This window comes from Geotrypetes seraphini, chromosome 3 (assembly GCF_902459505.1).
Source record: "Geotrypetes seraphini chromosome 3, aGeoSer1.1, whole genome shotgun sequence".
Taxonomy (NCBI): domain Eukaryota; kingdom Metazoa; phylum Chordata; class Amphibia; order Gymnophiona; family Dermophiidae; genus Geotrypetes; species Geotrypetes seraphini.
In genome coordinates, this window is record NC_047086.1 from 151,390,228 (window position 1) to 151,406,715 (window position 16,488).

At 40.1% G+C, this 16,488-nt stretch overlaps 1 protein-coding gene across 3 annotated transcripts in view; it reads left to right on the forward strand.

Moving 5' to 3' along the window:
- CEP85L (centrosomal protein 85 like) overlaps positions 1-16,488 on the forward strand; it is a 351,200-nt gene that overhangs the window by 19,707 nt on the left and 315,005 nt on the right. The window lies entirely within an intron of this gene.

The following is a 16,488-nucleotide window of genomic DNA, read 5'->3' on the forward strand; positions in this document are numbered from 1 at the left end:
CTGCATAACTAAACTGAAAGCTTGATCAAAGAGTTTTGCCCACTTCCCTGCAGGAACTGAGGAATCTGGGTTTCATTTTAGCTCATGCCTCCATCCCCCTCCTCCTGAGCAGTTTTGCTGCTCTAATCCCTATTCAGCTAGTCTTGCCCAGGGAGCACAAGAGACTCTTGGTGGCCTCGGAGTGGGTGGTGCCTTCTTTGCTATGCTCCTTGACCAGTAGGAGTTTTAAGTAGTAATTATATCCTCTGTTCCCCTCCAGCCACCAGCACCATCACCATTTCCACAGGTCTGAGCATGCAGCCCTTATATGTTCAGACTTGACTAGCTTTGTGAGGCAGGGAATTGGTGTTTAAATCGCCTTCCCCCACTATAGTACAGAATGCTGCTACCTGAGCCCCAAGGGAATCACTTCCTTTTGGATCCTGGAACAACTGTGTCCAAGATGGAGACTTTGCTGTCTTCTAATTTCATGTGTTGCATTAGAATCTTGTCTGACTATGTCCTGCACAGCAGTATTAACATGATGAAAGTACAGAGCTGAAGCAAACATAGGCAATGTTATCCGAAAAGAGCTTTTCAAAGAAGTCTAGAACAGTATGACAACAGTGGGTATGTTAAGGGCAATAGAGTATCATAATGTTTCTGTATAGCCTTCTGATGCATCCACACCTTGAGTATTTTTTGCAATTCTGATTGCTGTATTTCAAAAAAAGCTAGAGCAGAATTAGAAAAGATATGGAGAAGGGTGATCAAAATGCTAAAGAGGATGGAATGACTCTCATGAGGAAATGCTAAACAGGTTATCGCCCTTCAGTTTGGAAAGAGACGGCTGAGGAGAAATATGATAGAGATCCATTAAATCCTGAGTGGAGTGAATACTACTCTTTCAAAAATTCAAACATGCTATGAAGTTACAAAATATATTTGAAAGAAATAAGAGAAAAAAAATCCAAAACCTTTTCACTTAATCCATAGTTAAGCTCTGGAATATTGCTAGATAATGTGGTAAAAGGTAAATGGGTTTGAAAAACTCCAAAAACATTTATTAAGGTAGACCTGAGGAAAACTATTTCTTATCCTTGGAGGAAGGAGCATAGAATTTACCTTTTGGCCATTGTTGGAAAGAGGATTCTGGGACTTGATGGATCTTTCGTCTGCCTTGTTATGGCAATTCTTGTATTCTTATGACTACTGGTCAATTTTGTGGCTTTGGGCATAGGACTATTTCCAGATGCAGGAGGAAAGGCCCACAATGGGTAGAATACATTTTCAAAAATAAATTTGAAAGAATGAACAGATGTTATGTAGGGTTGTTAACTTCTATGTAATTTTAGACAGTATAATGAAGAAATTCCCGGATCTAGGCTGGTGTTTATCTGTCTTTTTGTGATCACTGCTAAATAAAATTGTGTGATCCCCTCCCCTCCGTAAGATGCACAATAATAATGCACCTATGGAGAGCCCAGCCAGGTTGTGACTCCAGCCATGAGTTTTGTGGCATTTGTGGTCTCAGTCCCTTGTTTGGGAAGCTGTGATTTAAGTCGTGGGGCACAGGATTTATGTTGCTGGTGCTGGTGCTTTCGCTTTGAAAATCCAGAAAGGATTGCACAGTGAAAAGCACATGTATGCTTCTCACTATAGCAGCTAATAGCAAAATGACCCGCAAAATGTGTGCTAGGCACCACAAAGGATGCGGGTCATTTTACTGCAGAGCTGTGTGACTTATTTATTGACCAGTGTACTCTTTTCAGACAAATGTCTTAACACATGTACAGAGTTTCGAAGTGCTTGCAGTCCTTACTGTGCAGGAGTTCTGTGCATTACTTAATTCTCCTTCTCTCCCAGACATGCCTAATTCACAGCCAGGCACCAGTGCCATTTTTAACACTATGAATATTCGTCACAAGCCCTGGGCCTGGGAGCACTAGAACGCAGTTGATCTGAATCTTTTCACTATCTTGAAAACCAGACAGGCATGTGGCATTTGAGAATTGGCGATAGGAGCCCCTTTGAACTGTAGGTCAGGAGAATATCCGGTGTGAAGAGTGCCTTTTGTTCTAGCTCGGTGTGCTTTGGACTTTCTTGCTATGCCTCTGTGTACTCGGGGGCTGATGCAGAAAGCTATTGTGGGCAGAAACATGCAGTTAACAAGTGTTCTTCCCACATGTTTCTGACTGCACCCATGCAGAAAGAGGTTCCCTCAGTTAACTCATGCAGTACACATGGGCACTCAGAATATTAAAGTGAATGGTAGTGGGGCCATTAGGTCTTCTTCCACAGAGCACACAAACAGGGCATGGTGGGTAACCATAACCTCATTGTTGTTAGACGGTGATGAGGCCTATATTAAGTATGCTTGTCCACCTGATTTCACCTACCAATTTAACCATCGCTCAGGCAAAAAGGGAGGAGGCATTGCAGTTATATATAAGCAAAAGATGGCCAAAGAATTCAAAAAATCACTACCTAGGACTCCTATAGAGTACTTACAATTTAAAATCAATGTTAAACTGGATCTTGACATACTCCTCCTATACATTCCACCCCTTATTACCAGAGACTTGGTCACACATTTACAATCATTACTTATGGATTTTGGCGTAATATCGCAAAACATACTAATACTGGGAGACTTCTATATCCATTTTGACAACCCAGATAATTCCTTTACATCAGATTTATCTAATTTTGTATCTAACTTAGACTTAATCTCTAAAGATTCCCAACCAACACATACTGCAGGACACACAATAGATATATGGTTTTTGTCCCTAAGTACCTTAGTCAGGATTTCTCTTCTCTAAAAATTGAGCCTGCCCCATGGTCGGACCATAGCCTAATTACTTTTTATTATGAACATAAATTCATTGCCAACGGTCACCAGGAAATAACTTGCGCTTAATTGGGATTATAGTAAGTTAGAAGAATCTAATCTGAATTCAGCAATTGAACCATCTATTGAAGATTTCACAGAATTATCGATTGAGGAACAAATATGTCAATGGGAAAATCGTTGCGAAACATTATTAAATAAACTCACCCCAATAGTTATAAAAACAATCTCAGCAAAAAAACAAAAAAATCCTTGGTACACTACTGAATTATCTCTTATCAAAAACCAACTGCGCTCCTTAGAAAGAAAATGGCGTCGGGGAAAAAAAATCTGCCAATCAAGCAAGATATCAAAGCCAAGCACAATATTACAAAAATAAAATCAATGAGGCAAAGAAAACATTATGGTTCACGTATTAGAACAGCAAATAATTCTGCAACTCTATTTTCCATTTTAAAATCCTTAACATTTAAATCGCGCTCAATACAGGGAGCAACTAGCACCCTAACAGCCCAAGATCTGGTGAATATTTTCATAGAGAAAATTCAAGGGATAAGAAGAACATTTGTAAACAATCTAGACCCAGAATCAGACTATCTGGTTCCAGATAGTATTTCAATATCAAAGTGCTCCCACTTTACATTACCCTTATTATTGGATTTGAGAAGCCTGTTTGCTTCATTGAACTTAAAAGGGAACAAAGAAGACTTACTTCCTCCACGTATTTTGAAAAAAATTTTCAATATATTTGGTAAATATATACATCTACCTCCTTAGAGAAAGGGACTATACCCAAAAATGGAAAAATGCTACTATTCACTCAATACCTAAAGATGCAAAAGGGAATCTGAATGATCTCAGTAATTTCCTTCCTATAGGAAAAATACCATTTATAGCAAAAATGACAGAAAAAAATAGGGTTTAATCAAGTCTCTGAATTTCATTTTTTTTTTTAGAATTGTATTTAAGCCATTTGTTGTCTGCCTCCCTTTCTTAAATGTATTATTCTTTTATAATTAGTATTAATTGTCACGTTTGTTTGATTTTTTTATTTTAACCTAACTTTTAACTAATGTAAATCGCATTGGATTTGGATTGTGCGATTAAATCAAATATCAAATAAACTTGAAACTTGTTCATGTAGAGGATCATTTTATAGAAGAGCACCTAACTTAAACCTCTTTTATGTATTCACCATCTTATTAAATTGTTTCCCCAAACCATCCCCAGTAGGCAGAGATTCCTACACATAAAGGTGCAGCTGGTTAGGGATGGTGAAAAATTGCAAGGGGACCTTGTGAGACTTGAGAGACTGGGCGTCAAAATGGCAGATGACGTTTAATGTGAGTAAGGGTAAAGTGATGCATGAGGGAAAGAGGAACCCGAACTATAGCTACGTGATGCTGGGTTCTATGTTAGGAGTTGCTGCCCAGGAAAAGGATCTAGGTGTCATCATTGAGGATACTTTGAAACCCAACCATACAGTAGAATCACCACTCTCTAGTACAGGGGTGCCCAAATGGTCGATCGCGATCGACCAGTAGATCGCAAAGGCAACGCGAGTCGATCACGTTGCCTTTGCGATCTTGTTCTTCCTGCCTTCCCGGGCCAGGCCAGGTGTGTACAAGCACCGGACCCACAAGCCTTCACTTCCAATGTCAATTCTGATATCGGAGAAGAAGTTCTGGGCCAGTCAATCGCTGCCTGACTGGCCTGGAACTTCCTTTCCAACGTTAGAATTGGGGGAGGGGGGAGGTTTGTGTGCCCGGCGCTTGTACATGCCAGGCCTGGCTTGGGGAAGCAGGGAGAAATTACCGGGGGGGGGGGGGGGGGCAGGGAGAGAGAAAGAGTCGGAAGTGGAGAAATCGGCACAATGGCAAGGGCAGGGAGAGAGAAAGAAAGACAAAAATAAAGAGGGGGAGCAGGGGGAAAGAGAAAGAAAGACAGGCAGGAAAGAGAAAGACACATGAAGAGGGGGGCCAGGGGGAGAGAAAGAAAGAGAGACAGAAAGAAAAGGGGAGGGGGTAGAAATAAATAAATAAATATTGGATTTACAGAAGAAGGAAGTGCAACCAGAGACTCATGAAATCACCAGACAAAAAGGTAGGAGAAATGATTTTATTTTCAATTTAGTGATCAAAATGTGTCCATTTTGAGAATTTATATCATTTTGCACTATGGTCCCCTTTTACTAAACTGCGATAGTGTTTTTTAGCGCAGGGAGCCTATGAGTGTCGGGCGCTGCGAGGGGCATTCAGCGCAGCTCCCTGCGCTAAAAAAACGCTATCGCGGTTTAGTAAAAGGGGAGGGGGTATATTTGTGTATTTTTGTATAATTGTTACTGAGGTGACATTGCATATTTTAAAGTCATCTGCCTTGACCTGTGAAAACAACCCCTGAATACAAATGATAATTAACATTTTCTCTGCGTACAGTGTGCTTTGTGTTTTTTTTAAATTTTATTGTTGGTAGATCATTTTGAGTTGGTCATTTTAAAAGTAGCTCGCAAGCCAGAAAAGTGTAGGCACTCCTGCTGTAGCACATAGGAGTATGAAGAAAGGAAGAAGAGGATCTCAGAAACCAGCTTGGTAATTGGTAAATGAACCTAAGCCAAGACTTACAAGGTTCCACGTTTCAATCATTGATCCTTGAACCCTCCTCCTTCCTATTCCAAATCTTAAGTTTTTACTCCTTAAAACTGTTTAAGTTATTCTTAAATTTTTTTGAAAAAACCTCATTTGTTTCATTTTCTTATCTCTTATCTTCTTTTTGATGATACAGGCAGCCACAGCCCGACGGGACCTGTTTCACCAACTATTTACTTCTGTGCCTTTATTCTTCCGCCTTTCCTATATTTTGGTATCGTTGCTTGTGCCTTTTTTTTTCTGTTTCATGTTTCATTTGTGCTACCAACAGTTCCCTAAACTGTGTGAATGCCAAGCATTCCCAGCTCTGATTAGCTAAGGTAGGGAAAAATTTGAGCCCTGTTTTCCAGCTTGCATCCTTCTTGAGAAGTGAGCACCACCAAGAAGGGGCTGGGGGGACTGATGAGGACAATCATTTCCTCTTCCTCACCACAACAGGTTTGCTCAGCCAAGGCTGCATCTTTTTTTTTTGAGAGAGAGAAAAATGAAGGCAATGAAGACTATCCAGCCTGCCCCATCTATTCCACCTACTCTCCCTTTCATTCCCTTACAGATCCTATGTACTTGAACTAAGCTTTCTTAAATTCAGATACAGTTTTTGTCTACACTACCTCCACTGGGAGGCCCATTCCATGAATTCACCATATTTTCCACATCCTATGCCCCCTCATTCCAGAGCTTCCTTTCAGTTGAAAGAGACTCACCTCCTGAGCATTTATGCCACATAGGTATTTAAACCTCTATATTATATCACCCCATTCCCGACGTTCTTCCAAAGTATATTGAGATCTTGAAGTCTGTCCCCATATGCTCTATTTATCCCAACTGCACAATGGATAGTATGGAGTGTTGCATTCCTAACTATCACACAGACTCTTGTAGTTTGTGCCTGCTTGCCATTGTGAAATTGTATTGCTTTTAAATGAACTGTGTTTTCAAATGAGCTGCTTTTCCATATTCTGTGAGTTGCCACCAGCACACCAGCCTTGCTAACAAAACTATAAATCAAGGTCACAATCTGGACGTGACGAACATGATGTGGAAATATGTTATTCTGTTTTATGGCCTATAATTCATCTGCAGCTGTGATAATTTCCTGTTTTACTCTTTGCTAGCCAAATGGTCTTACCTGTTGCCCTGTGAAAGGAAAAAGCCTGCCCGGCGATGTCACAATGAGCTGGATAACTCCAGGGTTATGATGATAATGCATTGTGACCTGTGGGCATGTTATGGTTCTGTGAATTAAGTTTTCCTAAACAGGCATCCTGGTGATTTTAAATGAACACAAGTTAAAAAGAAGGGGACGATATTCATAAGTCCGTTCCTCTCCCTTCACCTCCTGTCTTTTCTGAAGATGGGAGCTGGAGGTCAGAGATTTGTTGATTTCCTGTTATGAAACGAGGTTTGCTCAACAGGCGCTGGCGGTTGGTAATGATCTGGTTATTCTGTGAATAAGGAAAATGGCAGACAGTGAATACAGGCACAGCGGTTAATGGTGAGTTGATGTCCGGCGAAGCAAAGCTTAAACAGATCTTGGAAAGTAACAGAAAATCCTCAGCCAATCGGCTGTCTCCAAGCCTTAAAATTCCACACTCTTTGTTGGGGGTGGGGAGTGGGTGCTTACACTGTTCTGCCATTGTGATGTCACCTTACTGAGGTTCCTTCATTGAAAAACTCTGCATCACCTGCAGGCAGGGGCTTGAATGAGGCTATCATTGAGTGGGAAAGGAAAAATGTTAAAACTCTTATTTTATGGCTTCAGTCTATTATGTTGTGTTTTTAGCAGTGGTATTCCAAGAAAAGCCAATCTATTGCTACCACAGTAGTTTGCTGTCTGCTTTTGGTTCATAGTCAAATGCGCACAAGACAACAGCACACGGACAAACGGGCGCGGACGTGATCACGTGTTAATGTGCTGAACGTGTGCGTGCCCTTCATTCGCCATGCGCCATTTTGAGGCGCGCTGAATTGTCATTGCGCTGAGTTATCCTTGCGCTCAATTGTCTCTCGCACTATTATCTTTGTGCTGATTTGTCTTCACGTTTTTGTCCGCGCGCTGTTGTCTTGCGCGCATTTGACCTGTCACCCTGCTTTTACAGGGCTGGTAGATATTTGCTACTATTACTACTGCTCTTTGTTATTTCTGTAGCGCTGCTGGACGCACGCAGCGCTGTACATTAAACGCTGAAGAGACGGTCCCTGCTCGAAATAGCTCACAATCTAATTAAGACAGACATACAGGTCAAAGGTGAATTTATGCATATTGCTCAGGTAGGGATTTACAAGGGGGCTAATGAGACGGATAAAATAGAGAACTATAGAGGAGATGACACAGATATTGGTGGTTTGTTTACAGGTTAATAGGGTTAGGACTTAAAATGCAGCTGTAGTCTGAGGAGTCGTAGTTGTAGTTGTATCCTACCCTGCCTGTCTGACCTTGGTTTCCTTTTTGTTCATGGGTTTGGGGGGAGGGGAGTTGGGGGACTGTTGGGCGGGGGGGGGGGAGAGGGTTTGGTGCTACAGGTATCTGTGTAACCCAGGAGGACATCAGAGTCCAGTCCTCTTGGGGGGGGGGGGGGTGCCCCTCTTGTATACTTTCAAAAAGAAATCAATTTTTGTCTACCATTTGCATTTGCTGGTTTGTTGTTCTTTCTTGTCAATAAAAACAGATTTACAAGTAAAACGCAGCTGTAGAATGCAGGGTGTATCTCCCAACATCCTGTATGCCCACTAAGATAAATCAAACAAGGTTTAGGATATTTTCAAATGACAGTAAAGAGTAACGGAGCCACTTTTACTAATTTACACATCAACTGCTATCTTAAAGCCCATTAAAGCTTGTTTTTGTAAAGTAATGTCGGCCTGTTTAAGAAATGAGGTCCCTTTGATTGCGTCATTCCTTCTTTATAATGATTGATCCACACTTTATTATCATACATCATATAAATAGGACCCTGATGTCTTCGTTCTAAAACTCAATCTGAGTGCTTGTCTTGGTGGTGGTCACAATGAGACTTTCCTCCTCTTCTACGAATCTGCGCTAGCAGTTTCTAGCGCAGGGAGCCGCGCTGAATGGCCCCTGCTGCTCCCGACGCTCATAGTAACTCTGTGAGCGTCGGGAGCAGCGCGGGACATTCAGCGTGGCTCCCCGCGCTAGAAACTGCTAACGCAGTTTCGTAGAAGAGGGGGTTGGTGTCTGTATTCAATACACATGAAACAGCAACAATTCCACTGCAGACAATCAGATTAGAAAAACCATCGGGGGTTGATGAAAGAACCGAACAGTGACCACAGAACTCATTAATGAATTTTGGCACACTTGACACGAATTGTGTTTCAACTTCAAAAGCCTGCCTCAGGCTACAAAGCTAGTCCTTGATTAAACACATAATACTGAACAAAATGACACCATGCATAATATATTCAATTATATTTGCAGTTCAAAACATTGGAGGTCTTTGAGCCCAGCTTGCACATTTAGTTTAAGATTTCTTGTCTTTCATAGTTAATAAATCTTTTGAATATTTATTGCCTGATATCCTGAAATAAGACCAATTTGGGTTGGTATTCACCACCTTTAAGACAGAGGAAGGTTACAGACAATAAATATTCAAAAATTATATCTGGATCTGAACCTGTTGCTTTGCCTGGTGAACATAAGGGCAGGTTACTTTAATTAGTTTGGATTGTTTGGTGAGGTCAGGGCTGGGACCAGCAGGAACTGGGAGGCCAAAGGGCACTCAGCACTCCTTTCATTCAATCAAGTTTCAAGTTTAATGGTTTTTTTGATTAATCGCTTAATCATATTTCTAAGCGATGAACAGTTTAAAATTACATTTCTCGGGAAACAATACAATACAAAATTTTATATAATAACATTAGGGATTGAAGTTTAACTTAACATACTCATAACACTAGGTAAGAGGGGATGTGAAATACAAATCAATATAGGAAAGTAGAAACAAAAAGGGAAAAGTACAAAAGGTAAACAAATAAAAGGTAAAATATTATAAGATAAAAATAGTTTGGACTATGGATTATTAAAATTAGTTATCAAAGGCATCTTTGAAGAGAAATGTTTTTAAATTACTTTTGAATTTTCCAGGTTCCTGTTCTTCTTTTAAATACATTGGAAGGGCATTCCAAGTCTGTGGTGTGGTAACCGAAAAAATAAATTGCCGTCTTGTATTAATAACCTTCAGCGAAGGAATAGTTAGTAAATTCTATTCATTGGATCTCAAAGCTCCATTTGGAGAATATGGAATTAATAATTTATATATAAATGCTGGGGTTTTATTACAAAGAGATTTGAAAGTCAGTAGGCTAAGTTTATATGTTATCCGATGGATAACTGGAAGCTAGTGCGCGTTTTTTAGAAGCGGTGTTACATGGTCAAACTTTCTAGATTTGGTTATAAGCTTAATGGAAGCATTTTGAATGATTTGAAGACGCTTTATTTCGTTCAACGCAATTCCCTTGAAGAGAGCATTACAATAATCGATCTTAGAAATCACCAAAGAATGAATAAGAATATTGAATGATTTTGAACATAGAAATTTTGAAATTGATCGAATTTTACGTAATCTATAAAAGGTAGTTTTAATAATGTTACTGATGTGATCATGAAAATTCAGTTTATTATCAAAAATCACCTCTAAAATTTTTAGATTGCTAACTAATTGCAGAGGAACATTTTTTATAGAAATAGGGGTAACAAAAGAAAAACTGTCTTTCCATGGGAAAAGCATCACATTAGTTTTTTTTAATGTTAAGCGCCAATCTGTTTGTTTCCAGCCAATGATAAACTTGGTCAAGTTTCTCATTAATCGCTAAGATTTCAGAGGTTTTATTAGTGTTTAATGAATGTAAGAGCTGGATATATAAGAACATAAGAATAGCCATACTGGGTTGGACCAATGGTCCATCAAAGCCAGTAGCCCGTTTTTCACGGTGGCCAATCCAGGTCCATAGTACCTGTCCAAAACCCAAGGAGTAGCAACATTCCATGCTACCGATCCAGGGCAAGCAGTGGCTTCCCTCATGTCTTTCTCCATAACAGACTATGTACTTTTCCTCAAGGAAATTGTCCAAACCTTTCTTAAAACCAGCTACGCTATCTGCTCTTACCAGAGCCTCTGGCAATGCGTTCCAGAGCTTAACTATTCTCTGAGTGGAAAAAATATTTCCTTCTATTCCATCCAGGCCGGAAAGTGCAGTTCTGAACTAATACAGTAGGCTTACTTTGATTGATTTAGATGAGAAACATGGGGTATCTCCTAAGCATTAACTATATGCAGTCAGTAGTAGAATGAAGCACTTACAGTCTCTAGTGGGCTTCCTTATTAACCTTCTGCCTTTGTAGAGATTCTGAGAAAATGTTGGCAGCTTTACTCTCTTACTGGGCCCCTTCTCTCTTAAGGCCGTTTGAATCTGCAAGTACAGAGTCCTTGTAGAAAGTTTCCATTTTGGATGGGAACACAGGTACAGCGATTCTCTATCTTATTGTTCTCCTCCTCTGGTCCCCGAAAGTTCGTGGGAGACGGTCAGTTCCTTGTTCTAGTACTCCCTTGATCCAAGCGCGGCAGCTGATTTTGCTCTGGTGCTTGCTTTTCCTACTCTTTCTCTCTGGCTGTGCTAGCTTAATATCCTTACAGCAATGCTACAGTGATCGGGGAGCTGGAGTCAAAGACAAGGTGGAAATTCCCCCATTGGGCTTGGTATTTATACCAATACACTTCTCCCTCCGTATTTGTGGTTTCAGCATTCGCGGTTTCGATTATTCACGGTTTTTAGCTTGCTGGCTCTTCCCCCCCCCCCCCCAAATTACATCAGCTTGCATAGAGAAATCGCTGATTCCAAGCATTTACAGAGAAAATCGCTGATTCCCAGCACTTTGTTCACCGTGTTTTGCCTCTCCTTCAGGTACAGGCCAGGTCTCACACCATGTTATTCGCGGTTTCACCATATTCATGATGGTTTGTAATAGAAAACAGCAAATAACATATAAAAAAGTTATTCGTGGTTTTTCAGTATTTGCGGTTCTGTTAATCCCCTATCACAACGAATACGGAGAGAGAAGTATACAGGTTTTTTCTAAAAGGTATCTGCTACCACAGTAAATCGCAGGTGGAAAGAACAATCCCTTTCCCAGAAACTGAGGGTATTCTAAGTCAAAAGGTCACATACCTAATCCTGCTAAAGTCACTAAGGGGCTGATTCTACAAATGGCACCTAAATAGACTGGCATCTAAAAAAAAAAAGGCACCGATTGCATGCCCATCATGCTTAGGGGCTGTTTACAGAATCACAGCTAGTGGTGCCTATGTAAAAGCTTAGGCATCTGAAATGTAGGCGAGGGTTGACCTACATTTCAGGTGTCCACGTTTGTAGAGAATTGTGCTTAGCAGCGCCTAACTCGCGCTCCACCCATAGAAATGCCCACTTAGGCATTAGACGCTACTAAATGCATTGTGATAGGCGCCTATCTTTAAGAAAATCATATAGACGCCTATTGCTCAATACATTTTATTCTTTTTAATCAATCAAGGTGCTTAACTTTAGGCATCCTTTATAGAATCAGCCCCTAGATGCCTCTGCTGAGCAACTTAAAGATATATTTCCTTAGACGGCCAGGGATCATATATATAAAGATGGAAGTCTGAAAATAATTTTGGATATATATCAAAGAGCCTGACTTCAATGAAAAAATGCCTCGTGAGGGTGATCGGTTTGTATGTAATGCGCTCAGAGATAGATGAAACTCCAACAAGGAAGGCCAAAAAGCCACCTTGGCAAAAAAGAGTTCACCTTCCAGTCATTGCGACCTCATATGTCACCAATCACTCTCTGAGACTTGATGAAAAGTTTTGTCTTGTACTTCTTCAAAAGATTCAAAAAGTTAACCCAGAAACACAACTTTTCTTCATACATTCAAATTCATTTAAGTTCATAATGTGCAGGAAAATGAAAAAATTACTGGTGGCTTTTTAATTGTAACAAACTGTTCACTTAGCTTGTAATTGCTGTCTGAGGGGGTCCCAACGTGGCCCCGTTTTGAAATCTGCTCTGTACAGTACTGCCCTGTATCTTTTCTGAACCATTCCGTCAGAGCAGGTATGCAGAGTTCTGGGAACATTCTAGTCTTGCAGAAAGCCGCATTCTCTGCAGATTGTGAAACTTTCAGTTGGATTAATATTAAGGATTATCCAAATATGCATATGTGGACCTTCAAGATTACATGGGTCTCTTTGGAATGCTCTTCCTATTGAGGTTCAACATAAGAACTGAATAGCCTCCTTTTTAGAAAAAAAAAAAAATCAAGACATGGCTATTTCCTTCAAATGAATTTAGGAGGAAGTGCTCTGAAATTTTTATGAGGCAGATACTATTATACTGGCAAATACCTAATGCAATTTGGTACCTTGCTATTTTGGCACTCATTTTTGAAGCGCATGGATGTCTCAGAAGTCCGAAATAGACATCCATGTGCTTGGAATGTCCAAATCCTGATTTTAAAAAGCAGAGTAATGACGCCCAACATTGCAGTACGTCCAGGGCGTATTTTGTGAGTGACCAGGGAGGGCCTAAAATCTGGATGTTAAACAGCGATTACCAAAGGGGAAGAAACATCCATGTCTGAAAAGAAAGATGTCCTCATTTAGACCTGTTTTAGGAACATCCAGGTTACAGAAACGTACTCTGAGCAGCTGACCACCGGAGGGATTAAAGTGCAGTACCTCCTTAATCCTCCAGTGGCTGCTGTCCCTTTCCCTTGTCCTGAAAGTGAAACCAAAAAGTGATAGGCTCTATGACAGGCTCAGGTATTATAGGCATTCTTAATAGTCTAAGACAAAAACGGAAAGGGATCATAGAAATGCAATGTCCACAGACCAAACTACAAAAGAAGCACCAAGTGGTCTGCAAAATGGGGACCAAGATATCTTTAATTATTACAACTTGACCAGCCCGTGTTTCAGCTCAAAGCCTGCATCAGGGATCTAAAAACCAATTTAAACCATATCTGAATATATAACAGAATTTAAAAAATTAGATAAATATATTACATTAAATAAAAACATAAATTTAAAAACAACAGACAATTATAAGGATAATGAAATCCACAAAATTATAAAATACATTTTTTTGAAACAGTGTGATTAAGGGCCTTTTCTATCAAACTGCTCTAGCAGTTTTTAGCACAGAGTGCAGAGCTGAATAGCCCACGCTGCTTCTGATGCTCATAGGAACTCTATGAGCATCGAGAGCAGCGCGGGCCATTTAGCGCGGCTCACCGCGCTATAAACTGCTAGCGTAGTTTGATAAAAGAGGTCCTAAATCAATTGCAATATATAATCCACAGACATAAATATACAAAGGCACGGTAGCGGCTGCCGCGAGGTAAACACTCTGACGCCCATTGAATCGCTATGGGCACCAGAGCGATTACTGCGCCTGCTGTGATAATCACTTTTGTTAAAGGGGTCCATAAAGAAGAACTGCCTAACCATGTATAGATGAAGTATACCTATGAATGAATTTGATTCATAAATTTTTCAAAATTCTCACAAAATCGATGTCCTTCAAATCAAAAGCTAGATTAAAAAACAATGTTCTTTATAATAAATTTAAATGAATCATTTGTACAGTGCCTAATAATCTCATTACTAAAATTGGAAGACCAAAAATAAATAGCCACAAAACATGCTATATAATGAATTGTAAAATTTGGTCATTGATTCATCCAATGCTAAAAAGTGAAATGCTATTTAGTATTAAACTACACTAAAAAGTGTCAATGTTTGTAAGAGATGTTCTCATATAATAATTTTTGAGTGAATAAGTTAATCCAAAGAGATCCTTACAATAAAGTTTTTATCACTACCCAGTGCCAAAAAGTGCTACTTTTTTTTTTTTTTTTTTGCTAAGATGTGACGCTTTCAATATGATTTGAACAAATGTGCATTCAAAGAACTGTTCTTGATAATGTTATACTTATAAATAACCATGCTCAAATATATCATGCTTATAAATAGTGAAAATGGTCCCATACGTTAAATTTTCAGTGCGCGAAACAGACAGAAAGAAGCCTTAAAATTGAACTCTTACCACTGTTTGATCCCACTGATCCAAAGATCAAACAGCTGTGAAACAAAATTTCAATTAATTGACTTGAACTTCAAAACTCCTGTGAAAAACTGCAGAAAATAAACTAAAATCTTTCAAAAAACTTACTACTTCTAGCATTCTTGCTCTATATGCAATCTGAAAAACTAAAACCATGGTGCATGCTCTTTATATTGGGGTCCTTTTACTAAGGCGCACTAAACGCTAACGTGTTCATTATATTCTATGGAAGGGTTAGCATTTAGCACGCGGTAAAACGGCTAGCGCGCCTTAGACCCCCCATTTTTTTTTTTTTTAAAAGATCCATTTGATTACGTCCTCATTTATGTCATTTATAATGACATCATTTAAACGTCAGGGATCAATGTTGTGTAAAAGATAAACAAGAACATTACTTCAAACAGGACCGCGATTGCAAAATAACAATGAATGGGGGCTATTTTATTCATTAATGTGTTTTAAAAACCTCAAAAAAATTCCAGTGAGAATACTCAAAAAGTCCCATGAAAAATGTGAATGATGGTTTGTGTTTAAAATACTACATTCAATATATCTAAAACTAGTGAAAAACATGGAATGTACATTTCACATTTAAAAATATTCCATTGAACTGAGTCTAAAATATTTTTTTCAATATTCACTTCCTGATTTACAAATATAAAAATGATGTACAGAAAATTAATTATGTAATGTAATTTGATGTGCATTGAACACTGTAAAATCTATTTAATCCAGCAGGGTAAATTGTATCAAAATTAAAAATGAGACATTGTTCCTTGTGCAATAACATCCAATTGATATTTCCTATTCAAATACTCTACCTAAATTTATAAGACCCCCTGCAGGCCTGAAGGCTGAAGGTACAGTTGATATTTTCCTGTTCTTGGAGGGCTCACAATTACAAAACAACAACAAAAAAGAGTTTAAAGTGGGATTTGAGCCTGGGTCCCTTGGCTTATAGTCCACTGCACTAACCCCTAGGCTGTTCCTCTCCTCAGCATGGATCTCTCTGTGGCCATTTTCTAAGAATGCTTCTATACAGAAGTCCATGTCCCTTGTTTTCCTCCATCCAAAATTTGGATGTTTCAGTTAGTAAAATGGATGTTCATACTGGATGTTTCTAGCGCATGGACATCTACCTCACGTAATTTCAAACAGGCTGTATCCCGTTCGAAAATACATGTGGGATGGACATCCATTTTGGACATTCTGACTTGAACATCCCTAGTCTTACTTAAATGTCCTGTTGAAAATGTTCTCCACATATTGGCTGGTCCTGTCTTATGGTATGTGCTTAATATTGTTAGGATTGTATGTACAGTGGTACCTCAGTTTACGAGTGCACCGGTTTGCGAGTGTTTTGCAAGACGAGCAAAACATTTGCAAAATCGGCCCCTTGGAAACTGAGCGTGCCTCGATTTGGGAGTGGCGCCCCCCGCGATCCAGCACTCTCCCCCCGCGATCCGGCACCCTCCCCCCTGTGATCCGGCACCCCCCTGCTGCGATTCGGCACCCCTCCACCGCTTCTTACTGTCATCTGGGCCTCGGCACCAGCATGTCCTGTGCGTTGGTGCAGGTGCCCGAAGATCGGCCTCCTCTTCTTGCTGGACCTTGAGCATCTGCACATGCTCAAGGCCTGCGAGTTCACGCTCTCTCCAAGATTCTTGGAGATCTCGGAGAGAACGTGAACTCGCAGGCCTTGAGCATGCGCAGATGCTCAAGGCCCAGCAAGAAGAGGAGGCCGATCTTCGGGCACCAGCAACCAACATACAGGACATGCCGGTGCCGAGGCCCAGATGACAGTAAGAAGCGGTGGTGGTGGTGGGGTGCCGGATCACAGGGGGGAGGGTGCCGGATCGCAGGGGGGGGCCTTCGGGGGGAACGTAT